Here is a 17,880-nt window from a genome sequence, read left to right as displayed (position 1 = left end):
TTGGGCCAGCTAGAGACAAAAATTCTTGGACGGGACATTCCTCTGTCTGATCTGATAAGGGAATTACAGAATCAGGCCTGCAACAAGGTAAAATTTTCCCATGGGAGAGGGGATGTGGGGTGGGGAGACTGGGTTACCTTCAGAGACATGGTCTTAGGGCTTTTTGGGGTCCAGGTCCCACCACCCCATCAGAAAGAATCGTGGACTTGAAGTCCAGAGGCTTTTGCCTCAGGTATTTAATATGCATATGATCATAGGGAATTGAGTTCCTTTCTTTAAACATCATTTTATTCATATGTAATATAGTAATCCTAAAAATTAGACTACTTGCCTTATCAGGTTGTCATAAGGAAACACTGCATGAATCTTACTATGTCATAGAAACATGAGCTATGGCAGAGATGATCCAATTTTTAACCATTTCAGAAGGGCAGAACATCTTATATTGTGGATAGAATGTGGCACTTAAAATCAGAATGATCTAGGTTAAAATCTCATCTCTGTCATTTTCCAGGTGTGTGTCTGGACAAGTCAGTTAACATCCTGAGCCTCAAGGATCTCTAATAGGATAAGTCAAATATGGGTTGTGATCACCATTGGTGGAAGCAGTCCCTGTGGTAATGGATTTGTAGGTCCTTGCTGGATTACAGTATTCATACCCCGTTGCTCAGAGACAGAGAAATTAAAAAAAAAAGACTTGTTCCCTGGGACAGCAGGTGGACACAGGGAGCCAAGACTGTTTGATTTGCCCCCAGTGCTTGCACAAAGTTCTCTTTCAAAAGCAAAAATTTCCTTTGAATGGCTAGGATACAACCAAAGGCTCTTCACTGACATCATAGTAGGTGTTCTGAAATAATTACAATAAAAGTATAATTAAGGATAATTTGTGCTTTTCCTCTGGATTTTTTGCCGTGCTGAGGGACAAGCATTCAAAAAACATGATCAGCAACAGCTAATTCTGCCAAGATGTAAAATATTCTTCCAACATAGGCATCTGGGTCTTTGGCAGCATGAGAAAGTAGGTCCAGTATAAATCACATTGGAAAAAGAGTGAAAAGACTTTGGTTCAAGACTTATTTTTTTCATTTATTGGGTTTGTGACCTTAAGCAAACTATTCTTCTTTTCAGCACTTCAGTGTTCTTATGTATTAAATAGGGATAATAATACTTGAGTACTCATAGCCCAGTATTCCCTATGCATATCAGTTGAGTTAATGAGTGTAAAGTATGTAAATGTAAGCAATTATATTTTTAGGTAGGGATTGGGATGGGGACTGAACCTGTGATGTTGTTGACAATCTACCAGAGCAGCTTGGCTCCTTCTCTGCAGTTTATAGTCTTAGACAATTGTTTACCCAGTGTCATCCAGCCAGTATGTAAGAAAGGTGAGACTTGAGTCCATTTCTTGTGAGCTGTACTCATATCTCACATTGCCCTGAAGGTTTTATTGAACAATAGTAACTCATAATGATATGATATTTTGAAGTTAATAATGTTCTTTCCCAACAATAATCCCATAAGTAGTTTTATAGGTAATTATAATTATTATTACACATGTGGAAACGAACCATGAGAGGTTAAATGATATGTTCTGACTGACACAACTAATAAGTGTTGGAATCAATATTTCAATCCAGACTCCTGAGTTTGTTGCTTTGACCAATATATCAAATGGAAAGACACGCGTGCACACACACACACACACACACACACACACACTTATACGTACAATCCAGTAAATATATATTCAGTGTCTTTTGTGTAATCTAGATATTGAAATCAAAGCATTCCTATCCAACTTGCCAATCTGTTTGGTTGTCAAATATGTTTTTTGTTTATTTGTTTTCATGTAAGTTCAGGAGTGTCAGATGAGTTTGATTTTGTAATAGAGAAACTCAAGGAAGCTACTGGTGGTAAATTTCACAAATTCATCTTTTGAGATTTATGACAATTGAACATCTCAGGGACTTCTATTATGTGGGGCCCTCAGCACATTCTTGCCAAGTTACTGACTAGATCAAAGATGGACTAGTATTGTCACTTTCTGTCAGTGTGTGTTAGACTGGATTTTAAAAATGTTTAGGTACCATCCTTTCTAGGTGTTCCTTTTTTGAGTACTGAGACTTCTGGAAGAATTAATATACAAGAAGACTAATAGCTATGAAGGAAAGCTTTCATTAGCTCCTTTACACCCAACAGGAGGTCACTAAGGAGTTATGGGCACCTAGAAACCCAGAAAGTACAGTGGCCCCATGGAAAGAACATTATATCAGGAGACACTCTATGTGGATTTGAGTAGTGCTCTGCCATATTAAGAGAATTGAATTTGGACCCTGAAGATGAAATTCCAAACTTTTCTCCACTTTTTATCATTTCTGTGACCATGAGCAAGCGACTAAACCTCTTTGGATCTTTGTTCCTCCCTCTGTAAAGTAAAGGGTAAGGGGAAAGGACTTTGATTAGATGATTCCTGGCTTAAAATTGATTGATCTGAGTTCTAGGTGAAGTGTTCACTCATCAAATGCCTACAGAAAATTCACTTCTTCCTCCCCAAACTTTATTTCCTCAAATGTAAAATGGGAATCATTAAACTTCCATTCTGTACTTCATTGGATTTTTGGGAGAAAAGTATACTGGAATGTTGGAAGGGAACTGGAAAGTTCTATGAAGAGTGAATTATCATGAGAAACCTACTATGAGCAAGAAGATGTGCTAGAACCAATAGAAGATATAGCAATAGAAGAAAAATAGGAGGCATGAGGCCTTACCTCAAGGAAGTTTAGCTATTTTCTTTAAAAAACATAGAACATTTTGTTTCTCTCAAAGACAATTTAAAAAGACAAATCATTGTTGTAGTGGGGCAAGCATAGAGAAAAGAATAAAAATTAAAATACGAAGTAGAAATTAAAATTAAAAAATATAAGATATTTCTTGGGAATTAAAACCTTGTAACGTTAAGATAGGGTATCAGGAGCAGGAGGAAGGTCGCATTGTATTACTAGAAGTCAAAATGCCTTTAGTGGAAAAGAATAAATCCTTTGTGAAGGTTTACAATCCTACCATACTTCAAAAGCCAATGTGATATTAAAGACACTGTTTAAAAAAGGAAAAGAAAAGAAAAACAAAACAACAATAACTTCCCATCTCTGGCTTATTCTATAGTAACTCAGGATCCAGAACAAAGCTCGCTTTTTCATTAAGTAAATTATATTTCCTTTTCAGAGGGTAGAGTGGGGGGAGAGCCTGGCAAAGACTCTGACTCCAGAAGTGTCACCATCACCACACTGGACTGCAATACGGGGACAAAACACTCATTTCCTAAATATGAGAAGATGGTCCTTAGTTAAATTCTTCAGGGAGAGAGGCTTTTGCTTTATTTATCTAAATGCACACTATGGTATAAATAACCCGGTGTCATTCACTAATCTCTATTAATCTCAGCATCTTCATCTGTAAAATGGGCATTTTTTCCACTACATGCCCCATGAAATTTATCCAAGCAAAGTACTTTGAAAACTTTAAATGAATATGTAAATTATTGTTATAGAAGTAGGAGACTGTGGGTCATGTCTAGAGAATAATGTTTGGCTGGCACATTTGGTAAAAGAAGATTACTGGGAAATCAGTTTGTAAAGACTGATTTGGGCCAAATGGTGAAGGGTCTTAACTTTCTGAATTGGACAATATCTACTAGTTCTGTGATTGGAAGGAAACTGAGAATATGCGACAGCATCATGGTGTGGTAGAAAGGACCTTGGTTTATTACTTGCTGATTCTGAGCAAGCCACTTCTTTCTGCATCTCAGTTTCCTTATCCATTAAGGAAAAAAAAAAAGATGAGACCATCCCCCTCCCAGTTCAAAAATATGGAACTATTATTTTTTTCTAGTAAAACAACCCAGACAATGCAAACTAAGTCACATGAGTCCTTCTACAGAAAATTAATGGAGACGTCCTTTCACACTTGGAAAACAGCACAAGCACAGAGACATACATAAGACCAAAGGTTGAGATTTGGGAGCAAAAACAAACATTTTTTTCCCTTGAAGTGACAAACTGTAGGTTAATAGCATATAGACAAATCCAGACCATCTTTCTTTCCTAATTCTACTTTCATTTTATCTTTTTCTTTCCAAATTTCTTCTCACTTTTGGTAGTATTCTTCCATTCCAAATACATTTGGGATTGGGATACTTTTATCACCTGAGCATGACTGGTATTCCCTGTGATATAAGATCAGAGGTTTCAAGTTGAAAGGGGTTTTAGAGATCATCTCATCATTTCCTCACATTTTATTCCTGGGGGAATTGTTTTGTTTTGTTTTGATGCAGAGACACTTATCCAGTATCACAAGGTCATCTGTTGCAGAGGGAGCATTTGAACCCAGATACTCTGACTCCAACTCCAGTATTCTTTCCTCTATACCACACCCCTTATTCCATTACTAGAAATTGTTAAGCCAAGAGACAAGATGGACATTTGTCAAGGAAGTCATAGAGACTGCTCTTTCAAGTAGATGCTAACAGATGACCTTTGATGTAATGTTCTAATTATGAAGTCCTATGACTCTACATTTTCTTTAGAAGCAGGAACAGTGTAGCTGAAGGAACACCAGATTTAGGGACAAAGGAAAGAGTCCCCTCTCTGCTTTTTACTAGTGGGTTTACATGCACAAACCATTTCATCCTCTAAACTTTAGTTTTCTTATCTATAAAATGGAGATAAGAGTATTTGCATTATTTAAAGCATTGTAAAAAATTACTTTGTAAATAACAAAATGTTATAAAAGTGAGCTATTATTATTGTCCTTACACTGAAAGCTGATTATTTCATTGCAATTTAATTCAATTTTTTTCTTGTGATTTGAACAGATGTGTATTATGTCTCTGCTGCATGCAAGGCACTGTACTAGGAAAAGGACTACAAATGGGAAAAATGACATTTTCCCTCAAGGGGCTGACATTCTAATCAAGAGATGGGGATGACAGGTATACAAATTGATGTGATTCATTTTGGACTATGGTAAGGGTGAAAGAAAAAGCTAGGAAAAAATATAGTGTAAGGAGGGGTAAACCACTTTGATCCAAAGGTGTCAGGGAAGGCTTCATGGAGATGTCAGCTGAGCTGAGCCATGCAGCAAGAGACGAATTCTGAGAAACTGAGTCAAAAATGAAAGTATATTCTTAGTAAGTGGGACAGTTTATGTGAATGGCCAGGGGCAAAAGACAGAATGTCAAGTTCAGAAATGTTGTTTTGTTAGGTGTTGCCTTGACCATAGAATGCATGAAGGGAAACAGAGTGAAATACGATTGGAAGAGTAGGCTGAAGTCAGTTTGTTAATGACTGATTATGGACTTTGCATTTTATTCTGGAATCAAGAAATATCCACTCAAGTCCCCCACCTCCCAATAGGAAAATGATGTGGACAAACCTGTGCACTATCAAACTTGTTTTTAAAGGTGTATGAGAGATCAATTGAAGAGTAAGAGACTGAAGAGAGCAGGTCAGAGAATACTCTAAACAACATTCACCTGACTTTGAATTTCCTGATTTCAGTGATTCCTGAAATTTTTGTGAAAAGGAGCGTCATGAGAGCCTTAGTATAATGGGCACAAGGACAAAAAAAAATGTGAATGTATGGGACACTGACATCAATTTTCAAAAGTAGATCAAATGATGAATCACTACTGCCATTTCACTACTGCCATTTCAATTTCCTATTATTTCCCTCAAAAAGGTCTCAAGATGGCATAGGTAAAGAGAGAAAATTCTAGCCTTACTCTACAGAAACAGCCTTACTTCATTTGCCGTTTGGCACATATGGAAATGAACCAAAGTTCTTTAATCAGGAACAAAGCCCAGGTGAAGTTGAAGAACCCAATATTAGAAATGTAGAATTAGGTTTCAACTGTATTATCTAAAGCAGGGGTGGGGACCGGTGGCCTATTGGCCACATGTGGCCTTTTAGGTCCTTGGATGCAGCCTTTTGACTGAGTCCAAGTTGTACAGAACAGATCCTTTTATTAAGGGGATTTGTTCTGTTAAGGTTGGCTTCATTCAAAGGGCCACACTCGAGGACCTAGAGGGCCACATGTGGCCTTGAAGCCACAGGTTCCCCACCCTGATATAAAACCTTTGTTTCACAGGTGAAGATAATGAGCCTCAGAGAAATTAAATAACTGACTCATTCATGTTCTCATAGCTCATTAAAGGCAAAGCCAAGGCTAAAACTCAGATCTGTTCTTCCCATGATACCATAGCTGCCACAAGTCTGGGTCAGTCCTGGAGATGGAAGGAAAGGCTTCAAGCATGAGGATCCATCTAGGAAAAAAGATGAAAGAAGACAGAACCAAGGCAGAAGTGTGATGTGTTTAGTCAGAAGAGGGCTAGATGGAGTTCAGGAGCCAAGAGCAATTCAGCTTGAAATTCTAGAGGATATTTAGGACAGCGATGTGGAACCTGCAGCCTCTAGGCCACATGTGGAGCCTCTAGCTCCTCAAGTGAGCCCTTTGACTGAATCCAAACTTAACAGAACAAATCCCCTTAATAAAAGGGTTTATTATGTGAAACTTGGACCCAGTCAAAGGGCCATAGCCAAGGATCTCAAAAGGTCACATGTTGCCTCAAGGCTGCAGGTTTCCCCCATCATTTAGGATGATCAGATATAAATTTGCTGAGCATAACTCCTGCTTCAATGAAGCTTTCTTTTAACTTCTCATTTATTTCTTGCTTCTTAGGAGAATCAGCTTTTTGGAATAATATTAGCTGGTCATTATTTACAAAACACTTTATAAACAGAGGACACTGAGCCTTAAGTGTATGAGGTTGTGCTGGAACCCAGAACTTCCTCGCTCCAAATAGAGTGTTATAACTAGTATACTACAATGCAGGATACACTCATCTTTTCTTGGAATACTCAAAAAGAAATCTGATGCAGAAGATGTGTGGTGATTAGGAAAATGTTACAAATGTCATAACAATGACTTAGAAATCTATCAAGTTTCATAGTCCATCAATAGATCTACATCTATGCACCATGGACTTCCGGTTTAGGGCCCATGTTGAGGCCTACTTCAGATGCTATCCCTGACATATGGAGGGTTTCACAATTATCATGCAATCTTGTGATACTCTAATGCCACCAATGTGAATAATTAGGGGAAAATGGATTTTGTCACCAGATTGAATTATGTTTCATGATTGACTTGCAGTATCCAATTATGTAATGGGCTAAATTCTGTTAGATGGATTAAACCTGCTATTTTTGAATCCAGAGTGCAGAAGTAGGAGCAACAGATGGATAAGAAAAGTTAAATTATGTCCCTAGAGTTAAAATTATTTTATTGATTGATTTGGAGTAAAATCAATCTGAATATATATTTGTGCGTGTATGTGTGTGTGTATAAAATTTTTCTGATAAACCTTAGGGTACAATTAGTACTAGTAGGCTATAAGAAAAGTTTCCTAATAATTAAAGATATATAAAAATAAAATAAGCTATACTAGAAGGTTGTGGGTTTTCTTTCTTTGGTAGTCTTCACGTAACAGCTTGTTGACAACTGGGGATGTTATAGAGGTGATTTCCTAGGGCTTGAGTTCGATTTTCATATGAAATGCTTTTCAATTCTGAGATTCTGTGATCTAAAGTATGATTCAAGGCTAAATGTGTTCTCATTCATTATTCAAGGCCTATGGTAGATGCCGCTTCTATTATAACCTTCCTTGATGAGAATTAAATTTTCTCCTTTATCCTATCTCAGAGCATCATCAGTTTATACCATTTCACTTTGCATTATACTTACCTATATTCATGTTTTACCTCACTTTTAAAATTTTAAATCCATTGAGGGCAAGGATCAGGGTAGAATATTAGTGAGGAAAGAGCTGAATCTGTAATCAGAGTATGTGTGTAGGTCCTTTCCTTGACACTTACTACTTATTTGATCTTGAGTAAGTTATTTAACCTGTATGGATCTTGTTTTTTGCCTCCATGAATTTGTGGATGGGAACAAGATGTTCTGGGGGACTTTTCAAGGTCTAAATCTAAGTAAACTTGCCTGTAAATTGAAAATGATAACACTTTCTTACCTAAGTCATAGTTATATTTAGAGGACTAGCTGCATGATGTCTTGGAGGAAGGAGGGCTGTGGTATGCAGTGACACTTGTTTCTAAGATAATTAGGAAAATATGCCTTAAGTTCATGTCATTTTACAGTGATTTAACATAAATGTGAGTGATAAAGATAATGCTGTTTCTGTCTCCTACCTTACCATGATATTCCTACCCCATTCTCCAGTCCCTCATTTTTTCCTGCTTGAGGAATCGTGATTGATTTGATCTTTCATATAAAATTGAAATGAAATCATCAAACTAATGCCTATTATGTTGCCAAATATTAGTCTTTCTTAGTCAACCCACAACATATGGGTAAACTTGCTCTCAAAATGATTACATTTCATTGTCTGTCATTCACTCACTAAATGCTAATTTAAATTCATCCCAATCCATATTTTTTTAAATGAAAGAACATTAACTTGATTAAATAAAAATTGTTTTTTTATGAAAAAATCAGTTATTTTATTCAAACTATCCAAATAAATCAATAATTTGCTGCAAGCTTTATCACAAATTATAACAATTAGAATTTTGAACGACCGAATAAAATTTATAATAATTATCAATATTTGAAAACAATTTTCAAGATGTTCCATTAAAAAAAAAAAACTATTGTAAAGCATATGTCCACTCTTAGTTCAAGCAATTATTTGGGGTAGATCATCCCCACCTACCATAAATTAAAAACTCCCAAAACTCTGTGTGTGTGTGTGTGTGTGTGTGTGTGTGTGTGTGTGTGACAGAGAGAGAGAAAATTCTGTTTCATCGGGAATATTGATAGCATTTCCTTAATTTTATACATATATATATATTTTTCTTTAATTCATTTTTTCATCATGGACAGCGACAAAAGAAGAGATATAGTGCTATATATTGTTAAAACTGGAGAAGACAAAAAGACTGAAGTGGTGATTATAGTAGTCCAACCCTTTCATTTTATAGATCCAGATCCAAAGATTGGAAAAGAAGGAAGGGAGAGGAGAAAGAAAGGAGGAAGGAAGGAAGGAAGGAAGGAAGGAAGGAAGGAAGGAACGAAGAAGGGGAAGAGAAAAGTGAGGGAGGGAGGAAGGAAAAGAGAGACTGAGTGAGGGAAGAAAGGAGGAAGGTTGGTAGGAAGGGAGGAAAGAAGAAAAGAAGTATTTTTAAGCACCTATTGCGTTTCAGGCATTGTGCTAAGTATTTCACTTATATCTCATTAGTAGAGCCAAAACAAAAATACAAGTCTCTAGACTCCAGCATTCATCAAACCATGTACAAAACCTTAATAGAAGATAATTTTTTAAAATTATTGTCCGTGTAATAAAGAATTGTCAGCTCATTGTTGACTATGGATTATTAATACTTTCCTGCCTGGAAATTACCCTACATCGTTCAATTGACAGTTTATGTACATTTGGGGGAAGTGTCTTCCTACTCATTGTGCAAGGACTCACAGAGGGGAAGCTTTTAAAACATACCAAAAATAAGAATTTAGCAGGTACAAGCACAATGCAGGAAGGAAAAAGAAGAGTCCTGATTCAGTGATCAATTCAGATGAAACGATCATAGTTATTTGACAAACTTATCCCTCCAAAGCCCAAACTCAAATTCAAAAAGGGATCTACAAAGAAAGGAGAGTAATTATTTAAAAAGGAATAAAAAAAAGAAGTGTTGATAAGGATGAGAATAAGGTAAAAATAGGAATAACTCTGAATAAAATGTGCAAAAATGGAATGGGAATAGAAAGGTGAAGGAGCTGGAGATAACACATAAACTATGTGAATTTGTAGTAGCTATATATTTACAGTTTCGCATACTATTTTTAGTAAAATTTTATAAAAAATACAGAATTGTGAATATGCAGCCACATACATGTACATACAAGCATATAGATGCACATACTATGCATTTCCATAGTATTTCCATACTGTGAAAATGGAATCCATTTTCATAATATGGAAATTTGTTTTTGTTTGCTTTATGAAAGATACAAATATTAAAATGTCTATTTTTAGAATACCCACTTTGTGTCTGGCTAAGTATCAAATACTGACTGTTTACATTTTGTAGCCTGTGGTGATATGTTGCTCAACTTCTTCATTTTCCTTGCATAATCTGTAATGATCATCCCCTTAAGGATGAATGCACCACAATTCTGTTGAAAATAACCTAGTCCTGAATACACAGCATAAACCTATGCATTTCTATAAATAAGTTCATGTGACTCAGCAATTATATTTGATTTTTTTTCTTATCGATATATCATTAGTAGAGTTAATTTGGATGTTAATTATGAGGGGCCTTTGAATTTCACTCTTGGATTATAGTCACTTCATAGGCTGTGCTCAGTGGCAAACCAGTTGTAGCTACAATCCATTTGTGTTATAAGCCTTTACTATTGGCGAGTGATATGATACCTGTCTGTTCAAAAGATATTTCTGTAAGGTTTTTACCTTACTAAATTCTAAGTACTTATAGTCATCATTTTCCACTTTTTTTTGACAACTTATTGTTAATCCTTCTTTTACTGTGATCAGTCATATTATCAAATAACAAATTATTTTTATCCTTCAAAAAAGTCAGGAAAAAAATGATTAAGCATTACCTCATCTATGGCACTGTGCTAAGTAACTTGGTTGGAAGGAAGTGAAATAACATCCTCCCTGCCCTCTAGGAGCTTACCATAGAACAAAAGGATTCACTATGTGAATTTATCACTTCCTACAGAAAGCACAATCAAAACCACAATTTCCCAAATAACTCTAAAAGATAGAAAAAATAACTGTAAGTAGAATGCAAATAAGGCACCTACAATAACAACATCATTCTAGGGATAATGTCATATCCATTAGAAAGTCTTGGAAAGAGTGGAGATAATACTCATATTTACCAATACCAAACAGAGACAGTCTTTTAGTAGATGTCAAGACAAGCACTTTTGAAATATTATAAGGGCAGTGAGGGATTGGGGGAAAAAATACATACATACCTCTTTGTAGTCATATTCACAAAAGTTTTTGAAGTGCCTGAAGCCAAGTTGATAATGTCAAGTCAAGAAGAGATGGAGTATTTTGCCTACGATCGTGAAGAAAAGCAATTTGGCTGTCGAATCAGACAATCTCTTCCAATGGGGTATTTAGCAGAACTCCTTGAAGGGGATTTAGAAGTTGCTTTCTGTTGCTTTTAAACAGAGCTTTTTACAGGTAATTGAGCCTTTGAAATTCTTTTTTTAGAGGATTATCCTTTTCAGTGCACTCAAATCTATCACAAGTGAAAAATAAACTGGATGTGTAATGAATATTTGAATCCATTGAAATTCAGTTGGAGGGAGGGGAGAGAAGGGAAGGCACCACAATCCCTTTGTACTTCCTTCTCCCAACACATAGAAAAAATTATACACATTCACCACCATCACCCCCATTCTAGCACAACCTTGCCCCCATAGCCATTAACAGCTTCTGACATTAAAATATCTCCTTTAATGTAAATACCAAAGTTCACTACACAGGTCTCTGCATTTCTGGCTCATACTATTAGCTGTGCAATTAGGCATGGCTATTGCTTTTATTCTACTATGACAGAAGAAACTATGGTTCACATTCACTCTCCTACTAAATGACTTGATGGGATGTACTGGGCCACTTTTACATTTCACTTTAAGATGATGAAAAGGCTGAGAATCACACCATATAGGTAGCATAGAACTAGGCAGCACAGATTCATAGATTGTGAGTGAGAGGTTTGCATGCTAATTCCTTCTCTTCTACTTACTACAGATGTGACTCTGACCAAGTTATATAACCTTTCAAGGACTCAGTTTTCTCATCTATAAAAGGAGGGTATTGTTTCCATAAGGTACATTCTGGCTATAAATTCTACTATCCCATGGGAGGATAACTTTACTGAACTAGGTTTGGTTAGCCTGGAAAAGAGAAGATTTAGAAGAGGGCATGATAGCTATCTTCAGGTATTTGGAAGACGGATGGAGCTCATTCCATTTGACCCAAGAGGACAGAACTAGGTACAATGAATTCATTGTCAGTTTTGGCTTGATGCAAACAAAAAGTTCCTAACATTAGAGCTGTCCAAATGTAGAATGGGCTGTCTCAGGAAATAGTAAGTTCCCAATCACTGTAGTTTTTTTTTTAGGCAGTTGGGCTAAGTGAAGTGCCCAGGGCCACACAGCTAGTAAGTGTCCACCTAGTTGCCCCATCACTGTAGATTTTCGAGGAGTGGGTGAATGCTGGCATATCAGTGATATTAATGTTTCACGCATAAGTTGGACCAGAAATCAAGCATTCTTAACCTGAAGTCTGTGAATCTAAAAAAAAAAACCAAAACAAAACAAACAAAACAAAAACAAAAACTATATTTCAGTTTAATTGATTTCCTTTGTAATTGTATTTTTAATGTGTTTGAAAACATTCTTCTGCTGAAAAGTCAGTAGAATTCATTAGATTGCCAAAGGGTCTATGACTCAATAAAGGTTAAGATCTTTGGACTACATGATCAGTGAGGAAGAAGAACCTTTCCAAGTCTTGGATCCAGGGATTCTAAGCCATGTTTCTAAATTACTGTGTAGCAGCAGGTTTAGAATAAGCTAGGCACCAATTGTCTTTCTCTCCAAGAAAAAGATGAGTTGAGCCAAATGAATGTTTGGGTTTTGGTCCAAGGTATACTGGAACTTGTGCCTGTGCCCTGTGTCCTAGGGACAAATCCCAACCATACTCTCAGACTCCCTTGGCCCCAACAACCAGGAGTTCTGCGTCAGTGAGTCCTCCAAAACTATCTTTCCAAACTACATATAACCTATTCATTGGGTTTCTGTCAGGATCTCAGTCCCTGCCCAAAGGGATATTGGGTTCTTTATTATTCCCAGAGGAAATGATATGGGAGGAGGAAGATTAATGAATAAAACACAACTAATTAAATAACAACAATGAATAAACATAACTCTAAGAAAGATGAGGTCAGGACCCCAGCTGCAGAATCTGCAACAAAACCCTGGAACTTACCCCAGCAGTTTTCTCAGCTAAGCCCAAATCTGCCAGGTGGACCTAGTCTTGCTTACTAAGATGGAAGAAAAAAAAAAGCTTGCTGATAAATATAGACACTCATTCCAAAAAGCTCAGAACAACTTCAAACTAAGTAATGTCCATTTAATGATCAAGACTCGCAGCTCAAAGTATGGAGGACAATAACCGAGCACATTTTCTGAAGCTGAACAACCTCCTTCCTCCCCATCCCTCTGACACTGAAATTTAAACAAATACTACATTAAGCCCCTTCTTGTTGACTAAATGATATTTATAATGGAGAAGTTGATAATAACATCTCAATTAACATTTTGATGGTAGTCCTTGGTAGCTACCTTGGTGGCCTAAGGATAATAGCCCTGAGGACTAGAAATATTGTAGAAAGCAAGAACCTAGATGCTATTCTCCTGAATGTTCTGGACACTAGTTACTTGTGCTAACTCCAATCAGCTTAACTCTACAAAACTTCCTGACCCTTCCACATCTTGACTGATGATACATTGTCTGAACAATTATGATCTACTCCTATGAATTTGCTGTAACCTTGGCAACTGAAACTGTCAGAACAACTGACCTTAGATTCTTCCTCTACAAATTTTACTCATTAAAGGTGGCCAGACTGGATGAGGAAGTGGCTATGATGTAGACTTGGAAGAGACTGAATGGGTTCTGTTTGGTTGAAGAGGCAGGTAGCATGATTGGTAAGAATGATAATGATGATGATAATCTGCTAATGTTCTCTAAAAATGTGGCATAGATGTGAACCTGAGATCATGGGCACAATGCCAACAAAGTGTAAGGTAGAAGATTCCCTCATGCTGGCAAGGCTTTGATTAACAAAAATACAAAAGCCTCAGTGTCTATTGACTGAGGATACACTTAGTTCTAAGGTGTTTATCACTGATCATCATGTGATACAAACATTTGACCATAGAATATCATAAGGAATGTTTTCTAAAGTATGATGTAAGTCAAAGGGGAAGGATCATGTATCTCTTGACACATGGCAGAGGAATAGTAATATTAGAATCAGAGATTCAGAGATATAATAGTTTGTAAAATTATGAATCTAGAGTTGAAAAGACCTTAGAGGCCATCTAAATCTAACCCCATAAATTCTTCATTTATTTATTTTATTTATTTTGAATTAAAAATAATCATTTCCATAAGCTTTTGAGTTTTAAATTTTTCTCCCCCTCCTTCCTCACCTCCCTCTTCAAGATGGTGTGAAATCTGATATAGCCTATGCACATAGATTCTTATTAAACTTATTTTCACATTAGTGATGTTGTTAAGTAAGAATTAGAACTAATAGGAGGAACCACAAGAAAAAGGAAAAAAAAACACAACAGAAGAAAAAAATAGCAAATAATATGCTTCGATCTGCATTCAAACTCCATAGTTCTTTCTTTGAATGTAGATAGCATTTTCTATAATGAGGCCTTTGGAGATGTCTTAGATCCTTGTATTACTGAGAAGTGTTAAGTCTATCAATATTAGTCATTGCACAATGTGACTATTCTTGTGTACAACGTTCTCCTGGTTCTACTCATTTCACTTAGCATCAGACCATACAAATCTTTCCAGGTTTTTCTAAAGTCAGCCTATTCATCATTTCTTATATCATAATAGTATTCCATTACATTCACATACCATAACTTGTTCAGCCATTCCCCAACAGATGGGCCTCCTCTCAATTTCCAATTCTTTGCCACCACAAAATTGAGAGCTGCTGTAAATATTTTTGTACATGTGGGTCCTTTCCCATTTGTTTGATCTCTTTGGGATATAGCCCTAGAAGTGCTATTGCTGGGTCAAAGGGTATGCACATTTTTATAGCCCTTTGGGCATAGTTCCAAATTGCTCTCCAGAATGGTTGGATCACTTCACAACTCCACCAACAATGCATTAGTGTTCTAATTGTCCAATATCTTCTACAACATTTATCATTTTCCTGTTTTGTCATGTTGGCCAATCTGATATGTGCGATGTGGTACCTCAGAGTTGTTTTGATTTGCACGTCTCTAATCAGTAGTGATTTAGAACATTTTTTTCGTATGTCTATAGATGGCTTTACTTTCTTCATTTGAGAACTGCCTGTTCATATCCTTTGATTATTTATCAGTTTGGGAATGACTTGTTTTCTTATAAATTTAATTTTATTCTTTCCCAGTTTTCTACCTTCCTTCTAATCTTGGTTGCATTGGCTTTGTTTGTACAAAACCTTTTCAATTTAATGTAATTTGTATATAAAATTCACACATGTGCGTTTACATGTATGAGAGAGTAGCTCTAGAAGGAGGCAGAAGAAAAATAAGAGCCTTTAATTTTATAATGTGATTTATAAAGTATTTTAAATTTACATAGATTTACATAAAATATTCTATTTGGTCTTTTATGATAGGTAGATAAATATTGTATCATTAACCTCATTGTATAAATATGAAAACAGACTCAGAAGCTCAAGTAATTTGACCCCACTCCACCCCCAGGATGTTATCATGTTCCCCCATGAAACTCTAATTTCCAGTTAGGAGACCACTGGATGAGAAGATCAGAATATGGAGCTGATTTATGTGGGCTAATGAACTTAATTCTTATTTTTCTCTTATCACAAATTCTAATTTGAATCCATACATGCATCTCACAAATGTGTGACATTGATCCCATCGGTGACTGTGAAAGAGATTGTGGATGCATGTTTTGATACTTGAATGGATCCATGATTTCACTGGTGTGGATACTCCTTTCTCCTGTCTCCTGTAATAGACCATAATATGCACATACCTGCTTACTCTGTATTTTTGGTTCTCCCTCATTACACACACACACACACACACGTATATATATATATATATAGTATATGTATATATATAGTGTGTATATATCATATGTATGTAGTGTGTATATATCATATATATATATATATAGTGTGTGTATATATCACATATATATAGTGTGTGTATATGTCATATATGTATACACACATATATATAAACATATACACATACATATACATGCATACATAAATATATATGCAACAACCTAGAAGCCTTTTTTATTGTTTTAATATAAAGCTATGAGTGCCAAATAAATATTCAGACTATACATCTATTATCTCTCCTTTAACATGACTACCCTGCCTCCTTTTCTCATTGTGCATATTTTGATGATTTCTTCTATGCAATTCCCATGCACAAGTCAGCACTGGTCAACACTTACCATTCATCCAGCCTGCCATTTTTCAACAAGAATTCTTGAACAATATCAATCACAAACATTTATTAAGCATGTGTGATAATTACTTTTTTACAAAGATGAAAAATTACCACATGTATTCCTTTTGCCCCTTTGTTCATCTACAAGTTTATCTATCTGAGATCATAGGACCCATGATTCACAGCTGTATAACAACAGATAGGAATATCAATGAAAGTATGGTAAAAGAGAAACTTTTTGTAGATATGAGCAAAAGAAATTAATAAAAACAATTGTTTATCAAAAATAATAACACCTAAGGACAACTCCCAGGAGCCAAGATGGAAAAGTAAGCCATAAATCAGTGTAACTCTCTCACATTCACCTACAAACAAACATAAAATAGAGCCCCAGAAGAAATCCTAGAACAGCAGAGCCAGCAAAAAGATGGGGTGAAATAATCTTTGAAGCCAAAAAACTTAGAAGTTTATCAGGAAAGGTCCATCTCACTTAGGTAAAAGGGGAGCATATTCCAGTGGAGGAAGCATCCCAGAATCCATCAACAAACAAATGGGAGATCCTGAGCCCCAATGTGGTGGAGCAGGCAAATGCCAACACCAGGACACCCCACATGCTTTAGCAAAGCCCTGGGAACCTGCAGACCCTAGCTCTGAGAACCACTACATGATTCAGCATAGCCCAGAGCAAACAGACAACCACAAGTGCCCAGACCTACATGTACTTCAGCACAGCTCCAGGCAAAGGAATATTCTACCAGAGTCAGACATACACTTACTTCAGTGTAGCCCTGAGGAAATGCAGAAACACCCTACCATATGCCACCAATAGGACCCCAATTCAGCACTGTCTAAGCTGCCAGACACCTATAGCCTCCATCAGTGCCAGCCATCCCCCACCTAATCCCCTCAGCACAGCACCAGACAGGAGGGTCACCTGGGGGCTGTAGGGCAACATCACTGCAGCACCAGGTAAACAACCAGGGCCAGCAGCTACTGGCACAAGAAGCCCCTTCTACTGCCCCTTCTACCCTGGGAACAGAGGTAAAATTTAAATTAATGGAAAAAAGTCCAGTTTTTGTTTTTAAGATAAGCAAAAAATAAAAACAAAACCAATCTGATCATAAAAAGTTATTATAGTGACAGGGAAGATTAAGACACAAACTCAGAAGAGGACAACAATGTCAAAACATGTAGGGCAAAACCCCAAAGAAAACAGAAGTGGTCTCAAGACCAGAAAAAACTCATGGAATAGTTTATTTAAAAAAAAAAAGGTTAAAAATCATGTAAGAGAGGTAGAAGAAAATTGGGAAGAGAAATGAGTGATGCAAGATAATTATGAAAGAAGAGTCAACAGCTTGGAAAACTTCTTAAAAAGTAGAATTGATCAAATGGAAAAGGAGACACAAAAATCCACTGAAGAATCATAATCCATTGATAATCAATAATCCACCATCTGAGAGAAATGCCACAAGATACTTAGAGAATGTGATACTGATAGGAAGTCAGCATTGGGAGAAGCTGAGAGAGCCTCA

The sequence above is a fragment of the Phascolarctos cinereus genome, unplaced genomic scaffold, assembly GCF_003287225.1.
Source record: "Phascolarctos cinereus isolate Bilbo 61053 unplaced genomic scaffold, phaCin_HiC Scaffold_2;HRSCAF=192, whole genome shotgun sequence".
NCBI classification, from domain to species: domain Eukaryota; kingdom Metazoa; phylum Chordata; class Mammalia; order Diprotodontia; family Phascolarctidae; genus Phascolarctos; species Phascolarctos cinereus.
The sequence above is the reverse complement of the archived record's forward strand: the minus strand, read 5'-3'. Positions refer to the sequence as shown.